The following is an 11,327-nucleotide window of genomic DNA, read 5'->3' on the forward strand; positions in this document are numbered from 1 at the left end:
GGCGGCCCTAGTCCTAGCCTGGCATGGCGTCCCCCTATAGTAACTGGCTCTCAGTACTTTCATGCAGCTTTCTCTTCTGCTTTAGATGATCTCCTGTTGGAAAGAAGAGAGTTTCTTGAGAAACTGGGTGTTTCATTAACTGTTCTTAGAGCCTATGTTTCAGACCTACCGTGGCTCACTCCACCAATGAGCATGGGCTGTGAGGCCGACGGGTGTGGCTGGTAGCATTAGACTCCCCTTCTTTGAGTGTCCACGCCCCACACAGATGCCTTCTTAGGGCTGCACAGGGTGGCCTTCCCCAGGTGCAGGGGGTGAGTACCAAGCGCCCCCTGTGTGCCGGGCCCTGCACTCAGCCCTCTGCAGACAGCATCTCCTTCCATCTCCTCAACACCCAGTACAGGTGCTGTGATTATCCCACTTTGAAGATGAAGAAGCGGAGGCTTAGGATGTGCGGTCATTTGCCCAAGGTCTTCCCAAGGTCACACAGCTCACAGGGGCCAAGTTGGGATTGGAACCCAGGTCAGATCGGCTCCAAGCCTGTGCTCCAGCCCCACCCAGCCCCCAACAGAGCCTGATCCTCTGGCTGTATGAATGGGTGTGGGGCTCAGGGAGCAGAATTCTTGCTTTCAGTTTCCCAGGAAGACGCTGGGTGACTGGAAGGAGAGACACGGAGAGGCACCTTGAATGGAATGAGGCCGGTTGGTTGTCTGAGTGGGAGGGGCTGGGATGGCCCCTGGGGGTGCTCAGGGTGTGCTAGGATTTGAGAGGCCCAGAGAGGGCCAGGCTGGCATGGGCACGGGGGTGGGGGCTCAGATGAGCCTGGCAGAGTGCAGTGTGAGGGGATATGGGCAACAGCAGGATTGGGGGGACACCAGGGGACAGGAGGAACTGAGCCCTCAGTTGTGGAGGGAGGGGAGAGCCCTGTGGATGTGTCCAGGGCAGGAGGACGGAGGGGGCGCTGGCTGCGTCAGGCTGCCTTTGGCTCTCCCATGGGCCACCCTGTCCAGTGTCATTTCCCCCACATTCTCCCTCAAAACCCATCAACGACTCCGAGCTTGGCGGAGCTGGGCTGGTCCTCCTTGTCCTCCCCTCACGGCTGCCGGCTGTGGATCTCATTCCCGGGATGTCAGTACCAGGAGGTTGGGGACTGCTGGTTCTTCACTGTCCAACATTGCCAGGGCTCTGGAAGTCCCCACTGTCACCTCCGGGGCTTCTGTTGCCAATGGCCACACCTAGAGGTGCTGGTGACGTACAGGAGCTTCATTAGTGCAGAGGCCCCTGTCTTTTGCTGTTAGAGTTATAGGAGAATTTGTGGTTCTCCCTGCAGAACAGTCAGGTCCCAGGGAACTGGAACCTTGACAAGGTCAATCATGAAATTGTATCTAAAGCAGCAGAGGTTGTCCTGGACAGCGGCACAGTCTGGGAAATTGGCCGTAGCTTGAACGACCGCTCACTGCCCTTTCTACACTGCGTGTGTTGGCCTGGTCCCTGCTGCTGGGGGCACGAGCAGACCTTGTGGCCTGGGGTTTTGTGGTCCCGGGACTGACACTGGCCTGGCAAAGTCTGAACATGGGGCCTGGGGTCCCCACTTCAGAGAAGCTCCTGGCCTGTGCTCGATGACAACTCGTGTAGCAGGGAGGTCTCCAGCGATGTTTCCTGGGACCGTCCTCTTTGGCATTTTAACAAAGGACGAGCTGGCCGGCTTCCCATTCTTGTGGACAGTGAGGGGCTGGGAGCAGCAGCCGACAGGCTGGATGGAAAATTCAGAACCCTCATGCTTTAAGAGGGGACAGGGAGGCCCACCTAACCGTCCTCTAGCAGGTGAGCTCCCAGGCAGGGCTCTCTGTTTTATGTGAGAAACCCCAGAGCCTAGGACAGTGCCTGGCACGTGGTGGGTGCTTGGGAAGCACCAGTGGAGGTGAGTGAAGGCGACAGGGTCTCAACGTCTGGCTCTGTGCTCGGGCTATGAAAAGCCAGCTGTGTGGCTCAGCAGTGGCTCGTTTGCCAAAGTCTTTGGAGTTCACAGACAGCAGCTCTGGATTCATGGTGTGACACGCTCCAGATGGAGGGTCTCAGGCTGCGTGGACGGGCATGTGCTGCAGGGTATGGGGGGAGGGTCTGGGCACACTGGGCTGCCATGTGACTCAGGGATACCAGGAGGACAGGAGGGCTGTCAGCCTCACCCAGGACTGGCTCCCAGGTGTTCTGGAAAGCTCCGAGGAGAAGCCTGGGGCCAGGGGCAGAAGCCACAGGATCTGCATGGCCAACTCTTAGCAGGCGGACAGTAGTGGAGCTGTGTGAACAGGGAGTGGAGAAGGGCTGGACTGGGGGTCCCCACCCCACGAGAGGGTGGGGGGCCTCCTGAAGGGGGTGTGGGGGCCCTTCCTGGGCCTGTCATGGGGGAGCAGGCTCCCATCATCACGTGGTTGAGACCCTTGAGTAGGTGGGTGGTGGCAGCCTTGTGAGTCCTGATTATTCCTGGGCTGAGAAGGGAGAGCGTGCTCTCATTGACGTGGCCTGCGACTCCTTGAATTTGGAATTGTTGGGACAGGTGAATGTCTGGACGGGGCTCCCGTGGAGCTCAGGCGGGTCCACCTGGGGGCTGGACTCACTTGCTCTTCCTGGAGCTGCTCAGAGACACACGTGTCTGCTGAGTGGGAAAAGAAATCCCCTAGCAGCAACCATTCTGGCACTTAACTGTCATCAGAAGGGTCTCACGTTCTGTTTACCTAAAGCTCTTGGAAGAGTGTCAGTGACCTTTTCCAGAGCTGCGAGGCTTTTCATCTCACACATTGTTTCTCTCTCCTCTTCTGTGGGAAAAATTAAGGACAATGATCAAGATTTGACAAAAAATGATGACTTAACTCCAAGCTCTTGTTTTTCCTTTCAGCCAGGCCGTGGGGCTCTAGACCCCAGGCCATTAGCTTCGACCCTGCCCAGTCCCGGAGAGCCACCGTAAACCTCATTCCACGCCCCATCAGCTCTGACACATGCTGAGAGAATTGGTTGGATCTGAGAGTGTAGACCTACCACCCTCTGTCTCTTCACCAGCAAGTGAAGTGAAGTCACTCCTGTGTGCCACTTTTCCTTTATCTTCTGAGACCATTCTTGGAACATCCATTAGAATATGACTGATATCATTAAGAAGCCAAATATAAAAGACTATGCCAAAAAAGATCAAGCATCAGAACAAGGAGAAATCACATGATAGGCTCCATCTTCCCTCGTCATCATGTCTGCAGATTTGCCGTTGTGTAAGGAAGCTAGCCTAGCCCCAGGAGCAGAGCCGGTGAGTGTCTGCAGGTTTTCCATTGTGTAAGGAAGCTAGCCTAACTGGGGGGTGGAGGGGGTCAGTGTCCACAGGGTTTTCCCTGCTGTGACAGCTGAGAGCTTTTCCTTCCTTTGAGCCCCACTTTGAAACCTCTCTGCCTCATAACTGTAGGGTGTGGGGCCCAGGGCCGGTTCTGCAGAGCCTGCACTTCTCTCTTTGGAGCAGTCAGCGGTGGAGCTCGGGCTGGCCCTAAACAATGAGGACCAGGATCCTTGGGATGGCCCTACCTGTGGAATAAATGGATACAAAACCCACTACTGGGAGTCAGGCCTCATGCCAGGTGTTTGTCAGGTGCGTCTGTTTGAAGTGGAGGAGTGGGATTCTGGAAGGGGCAGCCCGGCCAAGGAAATGCCCTGTCTGTGATGCCGGGAGCATTGGGATTTGCATCTGCCCCTGCATAGCTGGGGCGTTTCTAGAATCGAGGGTGGAGAGAAGCAAAATGGACACCGGCCTGGCGGCCTGACCCTTCAGGGAGCCTGGAACACCGCCCAGAGAAGCTTCCAAGGGCTGGACAGGCCATAGGGAGTGGTGGGCACCGGGCCATTCTGACCATGCAAACAGCAACTCCTGTGGTCCCACCTGCTGCACGGTCCCCACAGGAAGTGCTCTGATGGGAAGCTATGATGGGTGCTCCTAGGAAGGCCACCCCCAGCATGGTGGGCCTGGGCCTAAGGATGTGAGGCCTCTGCCATGTGTCCCCATATGTAAGAGGGGTAAGTGACACCACCAACCTTGTTCCTGCCCAGGGCCCTCAGCCTGCTTGTGCCCTGGTGACTGTGAGGGTAGAGGAACCCACCTCAACCAAATATTTGGACAAACAAAAAGTCTGAATATTCATAGAGCCACTTAACGTCTTAAATTTGCTATCAGTTGCCCACTGAGCAACTATTGCAGACTGGTGGCTTTCTGAGATGCCACGTGATATGGTTTGGCTGTGTCCCCACCCAAACCTCATCTTGAATTGTAGTTCCCATAATCCCCACATGTCATGGGAGGGACCCAGTGGGTGGCAGTTGAATCATAGGGGCAGTTACCTGCATGCTGCTGTTCTCGTGAGAATGAGTGAGTTCTCATGAGATCTGATGGTTTTATAAAGGCTTTTGCCCCTTTTGCTCAGCACATCTCCTTCCTGCAATCATGTGAAGAAGGACGTGTTTCTTTCCCCTTCTGCCATTATTGTAAGTTTCCTGAGGCCTCCCCAGTCCTGTAGAACTGTGAGTCAGTTGAACCTCTTTCTTCTATAAATTACCCAGTCTTGGGTATGTCCTTATAGCAGCATGAGAACAGACTGATACACCATGTCACCGAGCATCTGTTCCCACTGCAGACCCTACGTGGGGATGCTCCTCTCCCATCTCCCCTGCCCTCCGTTTGCTTGGCATCTATAGGCACCACGCCTTCCCTCTCCCCAGTCTACCAGGCTATCATGTTAGCCTTCCCTCTCCCCAGTCTACCAGGCTGTCATGTTAGCCTCCCTCTCCCCAGTCTACCAGGCTGTCATGTTAGCTTCCCTCTCCCCAGTCTACCAGGCTGTCATGTTAGCCTCCCTCTCCCCAGTCTACCAGGCTGTCATGTTAGCTTCCCTCTCCCCAGTCTACCAGGCTGTCATGTTAGCTTCCCTCTCCCCAGTCTACCAGGCTGTCATGTTAGCCTCCGAGTGTCCTCACATCCCCTTCTAGACTAGCCCTCCCCATTATCCCAAACTCATCACTTACCTTTCTTTTCTCTCAGTCCGTAATGCAGCTGGTCTTGGCTTCGTGGTTAGGAGCAAAACAATTCAATTAAATTGATTCATTTACACTAGAGTGTGGCTTTGGGGGCCCAAAGGAGTCTGGTGCTGTCCCGAGCTCAGGAGTTGCGTAGGGAGGGAGGCTCCACCTGGAGGCCTTGAAGCGGCCTCTAGGGCTGAGCAGAGGAGGCAGCAATGACACGGTGGAGGCTCAGGACGATGTGGGCTGACTTCCTGGGCTGCCGTCATGCCCACCATGCCCTTAGAGGGTGGCTGTGGCCCCGGGGCCCTGGAGGGCTCTTTCTCTGTGGCTTCTCTGACAGCCAGGTGTGCCTTATGCTGTCCCCTCTTCCCCCGCCGCTTCCCCACACTCAGACCTTCCTCCTTGCCTCCATCTCAGCCTTGGCCTCAGGGCCTCAGTCTGTTCTTATTTCCTCTCATTCCTTCAGTGCGTTCATGGGTCTGATGCACAGACTGCATCCTGAGGTCCCTCCTGTAGACTTGCCTGTGACCTCGCCTGCCAAGGGGCCCACTGCCAAGAAGATGCCCAGTGATATTTAACCCATAACCATCAGGCAATTTGCACAAGCCAATGAGTGGGAAAAATTGAGAGATATTAGGAACGTTAGGTTTAAATAGAATCTTATTCTTGCATAAGCCCGGAAAATCTCCAGTTCAATCCTTCCCGGCTCCAGAGGCTGGCTTACTGGGGGACTGTTTGGGGAATGGGTTGGGATGCAGATTCCTGGGCCCCAACAGAGATGCCTGACCCAGGGATGTGTATTTAATAAGCTCTCCTCCCTGGTGCCTGGAGCATGATTAGGCTCGGGAGCTGTGACCTGGTCCTGAGTGTGGGGTATACCACAGACATCCTGCACATGTGTTCTGGGCAGGTGTCTTTTCTGGATTTGAATCTCTAGGGTAAAGAGGAGATCTTTCACACCCTATGGAGTCTAAGTTCCTCACCCTCTGAGCCTTTGCACAGTTGTATTTTTGACAGCACACTCATCTGTTGAAGGGAGGCTTTTCCTTACTCCTGAGGGAACCCTCCAGGGGCACTCTGGCTTTCTCTGCACCTGCCCTGGGGAGGAGAAGTGACATAGCTGAAGCTTTGGTAGAGAGGGCCAGGCATTGTGGCAGCACCTGCCTCCCTGTCTTGACATCTGCCTGCCCATGAGACATTTCTGCTGTGCTTCTCTGGGCTGTGGTTTTTCCAGGGTTGGCCCCATGGCAGGGGGTGGGGGTGCTGGGGGTCCCTCAGCCCTGACAGAGACCGGAATATCTGCCCAACTGGGGGCAGCAGGCACGTTCTCCCACCAAGGGTTTATCCTCCACAAAGGAGATGTTTTTGCCTGTGTCTGCCTGCCTCCTGCCTCTTCCGTTACAGCTGGACTTGGGCAGGGGTAATTATAAGGCTGAAATTACCATCAAAGGAAAATCTGCCTGTATTCCCAGAAGAGGGTAGCTTTTTCTGATGTTTCTGAGAAGTGCTGTTGTCATAATCCTCTTTAATATGGACTTCTTTGATTAAGAACATGGAAAAAATGGGGAAAAGTTTTCTTGATTACACATGTATAAACATTTTTGGCCCATGCTTTATTTTAAAATGTAGGGATGGGATGCTAATACGGTTTGCAAGCTCTATTTGGAAATGTGCGTTGGCAAGTGAATGTGTAAACAGAGTCAGGTGTCCTCTGACTCCCTTGAACCAACAGTGTGGACCTTGGCATATGGCAGGTGAACCAGTCCTAGGAACTGGAATTTACATCTGGGTGCAAGATTTCAAGAGAGTGCTGAACTTTCCTGCTGCTGCATACATTTTCATACACTGCGTTGGCATTTCTGATTCCCAGTTCTCTCCTTGGCAACTGTTGATTCAGTACTCTGTCTTGGTTCTGAATGTGCTGTTCTATTTCCTTGCATATGTCTTTGACCATGTGAAGCTGCACTTGGGGAAGGCCATTCTTTGTGTTGGTTCATGACTCACTGTGTGGCCTTGGGCAAGTCATTTGCTAGACCTTGGTTTTACCTTCTGTCAAATGGGGTAATGATAACTGCCCTGCTCTCTCAGAAGCCTTAGGTGAGCATGAAGTGAGAGTGTGGGCGTGTGTGGGAGGAACTGTAAAGTGCTGGTTAGTGCAGGGTTCTCATGTTCCTGTGCCCTGCGTTCCTGCAGTGGTTCCCGAGGACGAGAACGTGCCTGAATGCGCACTCTAGAGATCCCAGAGTAAAGGAAATTATCCCTGCCAGTCTAGGGTTGACTTCCTCTGTCTCGGGAAGCTGTAGAAATGGTTTTAGATGCCATATTGTTCACATCTGCATGTGCCCTTGCCCCAGAAGTAGCTGGTCTTAATGCTCAAATAATAGGGTCACGTATTCCATACCACAGACCTCCAGGAATAAGGGCAATTAGAGGGTTAGAAAGGGATATGCTTGCTTTTTTCCTTACGTATTGGTGTTGATAATGTTGATGCTGTACTTGGCATTTCGGTCCATGTTGTTTTATTCAGATCCAAAATCTCTTGGACTAGAATTTCATCTTGGGAGAGGCACACAAGAACACGTTAGAGCTGGCCCCATAGGGCTGGCCCTTGTGCTCCTGTCCCCTAAGGCCATCTGTACACACAGTGAATGGGAAACAGGAACTCCCGGAACCCAGGGGATGTGGGACTTGACTTTCAAAAGAACCTTCTCTGGGTGGGCAGGCCACTGCCTCCCTCAATAATTTCAGAAAAACTGAGACCATTTGGACGTTTTGGACACTGAACATTGCCCCCCAAAGGTACAAGTCTGCATGCTTGGCCCACACGTGGTCCTAAGTCTCCTTCCTGCCCTGGGTCCCTCTGTCCCATCTCTGAGGCTCTCCCAAAGCTGCCCTCCGTGTGTGAGTGGGCGTCGCTCCTGATCTCTGTGTCAACGCAGCCTCACTTTCTTCTTTTACGTCCCTATGTGTCCTCCTAGGGAGCTTTTACCATGAGAGCCCTGAGCTTTGTGTCTGACAGACGCAGAAAAAACACACGGGCTCTGCTCCCACCAGAATGTGATCTTGGACAAATGTCCTCATGGCTCTGAGCTTCGGTTTCCTGTCTGTAAAATGGGGGTGTATATTTGCCTGTGGGCTTTCCTGAGGGTCCAATAAAGCAGTGTATGCAGAAGGCGCTCAGCACAGAGCCTGGGCCATGGCCAGGTGTTGCGGCAACTGAGAGTCACCGCTGTCTCTGCAGCACAGTCACCAGGCCAGGCTGCAGCGCTGGGCTGGGCAGTGGGTCCTGGTTTGCTGGGGCCCTCTGGGTTTAGCAGAGAAAGTCCCTCATCCAGGAGCTCCTCAGCCCCAGGCAAAGTAGGCGTCTGGTCTCCCCAGGACCAGCTCATGCAGAATTCGAGGGTAAAGGGGAAGAGGCTGAAAATGCCACTGGAAATGAAGATGCCACCAACACATCTGAGAAAAATGCTTTGTCCTGGGCTCTTGGTGTCCTGCCCAGCAGCCATGTTCTCCCTCTTCCTCACTCACAGAGCTGGGTTTTGGCAATGTGACCCCCAGTGAGGCCCCCTGCGGCCAGGTGGGCTACAGCCCTGTAAGGTAGGAGGAGTCTACCAGCTCTGCGAGGAATTCGCTCCTCCTGATAAAAGGGGAACCAGTGTCCAGGCCTGCACCCCCGCCTCCTGCCCTGGGAGTGGACGCGGTGCCTGGCACTGTGGACACCATCCTTGATCATGAGGCACGAGCTTGAGGAGAGGCCAGGACAACCTCAGGGACACGGCCTCGTACTGCGGAACTGCTGGACCAGAGCTGCGTGCCACCTGCCTCTTAGCCGCGGGTGCCCCAGGATCCCAGCCAAGGGGCTGGGCGTTGCCACTCAGGACCCACTCTGTCTGCTGGGGCCGGCTGCAGTCTCAGCTGGGCCACTGCCCTGGCAACACTGGCCTCCACCTTGAGGAGACCTTGGCCAGTGATTGGACAGAAGCACCAGTCTTAGGAATTCCAAGTTCCTAAACAGTCGTGGAGTCCAGTGAGAGAAGGGTCTTGGAGAAGAGTGGATATGCATTTGAATGGCAAGCATTTACTGGGCACTCATCTGAACCAGACATTGCCCAGACACTAGGGGCCAAAGACGGCCCAGCCTCAGTCCCTGTCTCTGTCCCACTCTAGCCAGCCATGTCCAGGAGTCAGGATTCTATAGCTGTGACCAGGCACAGCAGGTCAGCAGTAACAGAGCACCCACCAAGGGCAGATGGGTCCCCAGGGCAGATTGGGGCAGGCAGAGGACAGGATTCAGCTGACCAGCCCTAAGAAGTGAGCCCTCCTGGGGCACTGTCTGAACTTCCTGGCCAACTCTGGCTTCGGTTGCCCCATTGTTACTGGGGGCCACCCCTGTCCATGGTGGATGGGCTGTCTCTGCAACTCGCCATCTCTAACAACTGCACCCACAGTCCTTGACCTGGCCCAGTGTGACCCAGTCCACTCCATGCCTGAAGCCGGGAGTGGCCTCCTGGGGACCCAAACTCTTCAAGCTGCAGACACCCTGGGATTCCCTGAGGTGGGCGGATGGAGGCCCAGCTGCGGGGAGGCGCACTCCTGCTCAGAGAGCAGTCACGGCTTTGGGGGCCAAAGAGAGGCAGGGAGCCGAGCCACCCCACAGTGAGCTGCCCAGGGTGAAAGGCTGCCTTGACCCTTCCACGGGCCTCCCCACCCTCGGGGAGATTGGTCAGGGCTAGAAAAACGCTTTAGGTAGAGATGAAGCCAGCAGGTGGAACAAGGTTCGGAAGCTCTTTGTTTTAAAACCATGTCTAACTGCTGATGGTTGAATTTTTTGAGATAGGAGAGGCTGAAATACAAACGATGACGAGCCCAACCATCAAAACAGAGCCAACCACACCTGCAGCAATCAGTCCAGGGGGCTGGCCTGCTCCACAGTCAGACTTGCCAGAAGTCAGACCTCCTCTAGCAACAACTCAGGCAGCCAAAGTGCAACCCCTGGCCCCAGAGGGCCAGGAATGCATTCATCACCGACAGCTCCTCTGGCTTTTGTCCTCGCTTCCAACTCGGAGCCGACCAGAGAAAGCCACACACGCTCCCTCACCAACCCCTTGCCGCCCGTCTGATGAGCCACCCCAAGTGCCCCTGGTCAAAGCCTGCCTGGGACCTGGGCTTCCCTTGCCCTAGTGACGCCCTATCCCCTGCCTGACTCGGAGGCTCTGAAATTGCACGTGATGGTGGTGACTCCCCTCCCGCAGAAAGCTCTGGACAGACAGTCTTGGCCTGGCCTGCCTGGGTGGGCTTCGCTGACCTCCACAGGGATTTGAATTCTCACTGTCAACGCTTTCAGCTTTCTACCTAGAAGAAATTTGGGGGTGCGGATGGGGGTAAGAGCTGCTGCCTTCTTCTAGGTTTAGTTGGTCAGGACCCAGGAAAAATATCAGAGACACCAGCCACTCTTTCCTCTTTCTGAATCCTTTTCTGAGGCTGCTGTTTCTCCGGGGATGGCTGAGACACTGGCTGGAGGAGGTGCTGGTCTCAGGACTAAAACTCTCAGAATCTGGCAACTGCCAGATTCACCAGGAAAGTGAGTCCAGTCACAGCCATTCCTTGACCTTGGGGAGTCTAATTCCTGCCTGGGGCAGTTCCCTTGAGTACACGGAAAGTGGACGGGGCGGCAGGAGCGAGAATGGGAACATCCATTCATTCACTGGAGCGCTCACTCATCCATCCACGTAACCCATCAAACATACAGGCAGGCAGAGCTTTTCCCAGGCCTCTCCCACCCAGATGTGGAAAGGGAGCAAAGCCTGACTTCTGACAGTGGCAGCTCCTGGAAAGGGCCCGGCACCTGGGGGCCCTGCTTTCCCACGGGAGCCCCTGCTCAAGGCCGTGCAGCCTCCACAGCCTCAGTCCCAGGCCCTGCCAGGTGGAAGGTGGCCCCATCCTCTACCCCTGACCCCACTCCACAGGCAATGCTGGCAGAGAGGTCCTGGGAGGTGACTGTTTCCCAAGGGCATCGATGTGAGCGGGGGTCAGGACTGAGTGCTCTGAGTCCCAGTGCTCTAGGCCTCAGTTTCCCCACATGTAAAACAAGAGGTCAGAGCAGAACTGCAGGCACTGGCCACACGTTCACACACTGGAGTGTGGCTGTCCATGTGGAAATGGCCGTGAAGTGCAAAGGACACATCAAACTGTGGAGATCCAGTGTGATGGAAAGACTGAAACATCTCATTAATAATTTGACACTGATCACATGTTGAAATCATCACATGAAATAAAATGTTATT

This window comes from Pongo pygmaeus, chromosome 14, assembly GCF_028885625.2.
Source record: "Pongo pygmaeus isolate AG05252 chromosome 14, NHGRI_mPonPyg2-v2.0_pri, whole genome shotgun sequence".
Classification (NCBI taxonomy): domain Eukaryota; kingdom Metazoa; phylum Chordata; class Mammalia; order Primates; family Hominidae; genus Pongo; species Pongo pygmaeus.